This window comes from Oreochromis niloticus, linkage group LG15 (assembly GCF_001858045.2).
Source record: "Oreochromis niloticus isolate F11D_XX linkage group LG15, O_niloticus_UMD_NMBU, whole genome shotgun sequence".
NCBI lineage: Eukaryota > Metazoa > Chordata > Actinopteri > Cichliformes > Cichlidae > Oreochromis > Oreochromis niloticus.
In genome coordinates, this window is record NC_031980.2 from 21,624,084 (window position 1) to 21,630,042 (window position 5,959).

The 5,959-nt window shown below is 35.1% G+C and overlaps 1 long non-coding RNA gene across 1 annotated transcript; it reads left to right on the forward strand.

The window, feature by feature from the left end:
- Positions 1–235: 235 nt before the first annotated feature.
- On the forward strand, positions 236–1,224 carry LOC112842535 (uncharacterized). The gene is made up of 3 exons (XR_003214345.1): positions 236–369; positions 459–482; positions 1,134–1,224. It is a non-coding gene; the product is annotated as an uncharacterized LOC112842535 (long non-coding RNA).
- Positions 1,225–5,959: the final 4,735 nt, after the last annotated feature.

Sequence of the window (5,959 nt, forward strand, 5' to 3'; positions counted from 1 at the left end):
TGTTTTTATTAGAATAACACAAACCCTAATAACACGAACTCTAACCCTATTCATTAAATACAGTAAATATAAAATACTAATTATGCATTTCATTTTCACCAGTAACTGAAGAGAAGTATGGAGATAACGTGACTTTGAACTGCTCTGTGTCGACTTCTAAAAAGTGTGAACAACATAAAGTGAAGTGGATCCACGACCGGATAGGCATCTTTATACGCAATCCATATATAAAAACATCACAGTCTTCATGCTCTGCTTCTGTGGCTATTCTGAACACTAACTGCAGTAACATATCAACTTATGACTTTATGTGTGCCGTTACAATATATAATAAAGTGGATCGTTTTCCTTTCAACCCGTGTTCAACAAGTAAGTAACCAAGAGACAGTTTTATGAATGTGTTCTATAACAAAACATACAGTTTCCTATTGAACAGCTTGTTGAACTTTTTTTTTCAGCAGCCGAAAACAACGCAAATACAGGTATAACCACACACGGTCTGACATGAAGGATGGTTTTAGCTTTCAGCTTTGCATTGGTCAATTAGCAAACGAATAAACATGCAGCAAAAATCATTGAAGATGATATGAACATTGTTTTGTCATTTTGACAGTTCTGTTTAGTGTTATTCAGTCTTATCAGACAGCCGGCTCACAGCCTTTTATTAAGCATTTGATGGAGTTGTGTTTTGTTGTTCAGGTGCAGAAACAAGAACATTTCATCATCATTAACACCAAATTAAGGATGTGGTTAGGTTAAGATAACAAAGCAATTTTGCAAAAGTTGCAGAGTGAAAAAGAGAAGCAACACATCTATCCAACATGAGGGATTATTTTAGGTTTGTTGGTCAACAAGTGAATGTGCAGGAGAAACCACTGTTTCTCATTTTAATTTTTTTGTTTAATGTTATTACATCGTAACACATTACATGCACAAATTAATTATGGAGTTAATTTAAAGGTAACGGAGAAATGTTGGAAAAAGCATGCCAAAGAAAAGTGAGAGAACAATCTGACACGCTCACGATTAGAGATTTTGTTTACACCTAAATTGAACTAGATCCTCACACAGCAAAGGGGAAAGGTGATCTACTCTTTTTAAATATGCTTTTCATGTTTTCATTCTTTTCACAGTCTGGTTCTGGTGCAGGCTCATCATTGTGGTTTTGGGTTTAACTGCATTAATAACAGTTGTTGTGGTCGTCATCATATGGGCAAGAGCTGGTGAGAATATTCACATTTAAACAAGAAGTTTGGAAAACACGGATTCTATTTTGGAAGCTAAAGTTGAGTCTTTCATCTCTTTTTAGGTAAAAAGCACAGACGGTGAAAACACGGTGAGTCCGCTGAACAGAGTGGAAACTTTGAATGACATATTTGTAAATCAAACTTGTAAAACAGACTTCTTGGTGCAAGTGGCCATTGTTTGAAATGTATTCTTGTTCATGTTATTGAGCTTGATTGCACTTGTTGATTTTTGCTTTGGATGGATTTGTGTTTCAAACAAGTCTAATGTCATATCATGGGTACTAAGTGTATTACCTTGTGCTAAATGAAGGGCAGTGGATGTTTAAATTAGATAATTATATTCTTACTGAAAAAAGAGATTCAGTATATCATTATGATTTATTTCACAGGTGTTTAATTAGGAGCTGATGGAGTTGTGAAGCATGAAACTGTCCAGATGAAGTTCGGAGAATAAATGTCAACAACATCAGCATAAACATTTGATGTTTGCATAGCATTATTTCCTTTTAAACAGAGAATCATAATTCCATTATTTCAATTAGACTATAATAGTTAAGTCTGATAATTTTTGTATTTAGAGCTTGGCGCTTTTGTAAACTGATTTCCCTGTATTAGTTCTGAGACATTTCACTTCTTTTTCTGTATGAGGAAAAAAATCCTGCTGGTGTTCCTTGAACCACAGATATCCATGGAAGTAAAGTGGTAGAAGTGAAATATTATAACCAAAAGACAAACACATGACATGTTTGGGGGCATAAAAATTATCTGTGGAAGGATACACTTCAGAATTGAGACGGTCATCCATAATAAGCATTTCAATATTTATAATTTATATTGTTGTTTCCTGAAACGCCTCTGTATGCACTTCAACCCATTTAAACTTCAATATAATTTAGTCTGAAATTTTCCGCTGCAAAGGCTTGAGCTTTTTTTTAATATGACTCTGTGTAAGAAAGAACTCACTTAAAATTAAATAAAATTTGTTTTTCAAGAATCTAATGTTTGAAAGAATGTGATCCGCAAGTAAAGTATCGCCTAATATTCTGTTCTGGTCCGCACCTCTTAACCTCTCGTGTTATTTGAGTCCAGCTTCTCCCACCTTTTATTTCTCTCCCACACATTGCTCATTTGTTTCCTCAGTCTGTACACAGCAAGTGCAGATGTATATAGCCTAAAACTTACAGCTTTTTTTTTCTAACATCCTTCTGCAATGTAGACTTCAGTCTTGCTAATATTGTTTGTCTTGTCATCTATCTTTCAAAGTAAACTTAAATAGACCAGTTATCAAGCATGTAAGGGACACTCATGTTTTATAAAATTGTTTTTGTTGTATTTCTGATTTGTATTTATTATCATTAGATACTAAAACCACAAGAGCTCTGCTGCTGCTGTGTTGACATTCTGCCTAATACTTCCTCTTTACTTTTCAGAAGAAATCCTTTAGAATAGAATAAGGAACCAGCAGGTCAAACCAAAAAATACCTGATGTCTGTATCATGACTAGATTTTAGCTTTTACTCTTTATTACATTTGTATTCATCTAAAAGAAGATCTGTAGCATCACACGCATTATCTAAACTCCAATTAAAATGTAACATCTTCATGTTTGTTTTCTCTTTCTTTGAAGACATAATACATCACTGGCACTAATGCAACATGGGCACCGGTATGTCTTATTGAATATATTCTGATAGCTAATATTCTGCTCCTAGTGCTGATGTAACTCCCCTTTTGTCCACTGTACAAGCCCACTTAAGCTATAGAGCTATGGAGGGTCTTATCAACCTGCACCAGCCTGAATTTTGACTTCCTTAACATGCTTCCTGTTGAATATGAGAAGTTCACAAAATGCCAAAACAAGGCAGATGGACTGAGTGTTACAGAGAATGTTCCCTGGTAACAATAATTAACGGTTCAGAATATAGTTGTCCACTACAGCAGTACACAATCTGCAACAGAAATTGAAAGTTGACGTCACCACTTTGAGAATCTCTCTCCTGGTGGTTAAACCCACATCCAGGCCTCAGTCAAAACTCCTGACTGGTACTTCACCATTTAAAAAAACAACCCTGGTTCCAGCAGTAATCACAGCAGCAGCTTTTTTTGCCCTGACTTTGACCTCCAAAGTTGATAGTTGTTGGTTCCCTTGTCAGTGATGTTTGTGCCATCGTGCCTGTTTGCTGGTTTGTCTGATGCAGTCTTTGCAATAACTTAACTCATGAAGTAACTTTATTACATCACTTAGGCAGTAGGGGTAAACGCAGTTTTCTTTGTACAATTTTCTCCTATTTTTTGCTTTTTTATACGGTTAGGCTTAGCATGTCTTAGTTTGTTTTTGTTTTCATATTGATAAACGTTATGTTTGAAAAGATTCTTGAAAAGCTGTTTCTGATTGTTGTTTTGGGGTTATGCAGGCACTTATATTGAATATAATATTCTATTAAGTACACTTAGTTACTTTACACCGCCCCTTAGAGGAACCTGTGTCAGTGCAAAGTTCGTTTTAGAAATAGACATGCAGAGGGTGGTGTGACAGAGGAGGACCGGGGTATAATGTGAGTGGATGAAAATGATATGCTGTAAATGATATGCAAAGGAGTAGCTGAAGGAAGAAGTTTTCTATGCTTGGAAATAGTCTTAACTGCCCCCTACTGGCAGTGTTCTGTATCTGCAGTCTCACACCACTGTTAACATATTATCTTCTATACACACAGAAACAGTAAGGAGGACATTCTCTGGATCATCTTAGAAGCCTCACAGAGCAGTGAGGAGAATGAGAAAGAGAAAAGAGCAATGGCTGGTGTTTGAGGGGCAACACAAGCAGCTGAATCATTATGGGTCAACCGCTGGGGTCTTCACTGGCGAGCTAAATTCAAGAGGCATTAGGAGGTTGGATATAATGGTTTAAACTTCTTCAGAAATTCAAGATCAGTTTAATGAGTTCTGAATCTAAATGGGGTAATTAAATGTTAACATAATGTAATCTGCAAATAAACAAGTTAACAATCAGTCCTGCTATCTATTTTGCATATCCAGTTTAAAAAAAAAGCTAAAGCAGCCCAGAGTTGACAACCCAAACACTGGGGCTCTATAAATGGCCATTCGTGATCTTATCTTCATGTAGTTCATGCTAGCCCTCCTACATGTTTCGAGAGCAAGTAACAAGGGAATCTGTTGCAATATGGAACCTTCACAGTGGATGTCACTATAATAACACTATATAAAGCACAAGAACTGTGCTACGTGAAATATTTATCTTCACACCTTTGTGCTCTTATTCTTTTTTCATTCTTTTCTCTAGTATCAGACTTGTCACTTTGTCCAGTGCACCCTATGACATGTTGTGTCCTAAACATAGTTGTTTTGTCACTGACTTATGAATTGTTAAAATTGTGTCCTAAATACAAAAATGCATTCTCTGTAATAAGTTATTCTACTCTGACTACTTTGATATTGTGTTGTTCTAATAATGTTGATCAACAAAACAATATTTTTTCTTTAGCTTTTCTTTGCTTTAGATTCAAAGCACATCTGACTATAATGTAATCTGAAAATAACACAGTAGTTTAATCTGTTCTGTATTTTGTGAATCTTTTGTGTGATAACAGTGCTGTTGATTTTTTTTATTAAGGTGGATATTTACTGTGCACCTACTGTGAGCACTACAATGTGGCTAAAGCCACATGCAGAGTTATTGTGGCATAAATGCAATATCACTAGATTACCATCTGCTTGGTGCATGTTAGTCAGACAAGTGGGAAGGAGTTTGACTCTTACTTCACTTTAACACTTCATCCTGTTTCTAATACATGCTATATAAAGGAATGAAGAAGTGTGTTATTGGAAGTAATTATCTCTACAAACATCTTCACACCTTTTCTCTTATTCTTTTTTAAGGTATCAAACATGTCTTCTGCCCTGTGCACGCTATGAACATCGTGTCCTTAACATGGTTTCCTTGTCACTACTTATACTGTTCTTAAAATTGTGTCCTAATATAGTAATTAATTTGTCTGTATTAAGGAATTGTGCATTGACTGCTTACAGCTTTAATGCTGCTTTTATCTAATATTATTAATCAACAAAAAAAATAAAAGAAAATAGTGTAGACAGTACTTAAAGGTGACTCTGGGGAAATGACATCACACTACTCACAGGAAATCAGTATTAGAGATTGTGACAAAAAGACACATACTATATCCACTAAAGCTTTGTTCTTATTCTGAACAGCTGGTGATTCGGTGAGGGCTAATCTAATTGGATGCGGTTTTTAGAATATTGTGTTATTTTTCTGATTACTGAAAAGTAAAATTGCTATTGAAAGTTTAAATAACTGGTGGTTTTTATGACGTTGCAGTCAACCAATGAAATGTCAGATCTTCTGATGAGTCTGACTAAACCTCCTCCCTCTCTAAGACTCCACTGATAAACAACTTACAGTTTATCATTTTGATTTTGCTCACTTTAAGTTTTACATTAGTTGGTGATTTGAAAAAGAAATTGTAATTTAAAGTGTTTTAATATATTAGAATACATTTTTATTCACGTCTTGCATCTCAGTGAGTCTGGTGTGTGAGGACTTTGACTCTTCATCGCTCATTGTCTTTAAAGTCAACCTTTTTTCATTCTCTATAAAAAATTATATAAGAAATGTAGAGCTGCATTATGGGAAACATTTATCTCAACGGACATTCTTCACATGTTCCTATTGC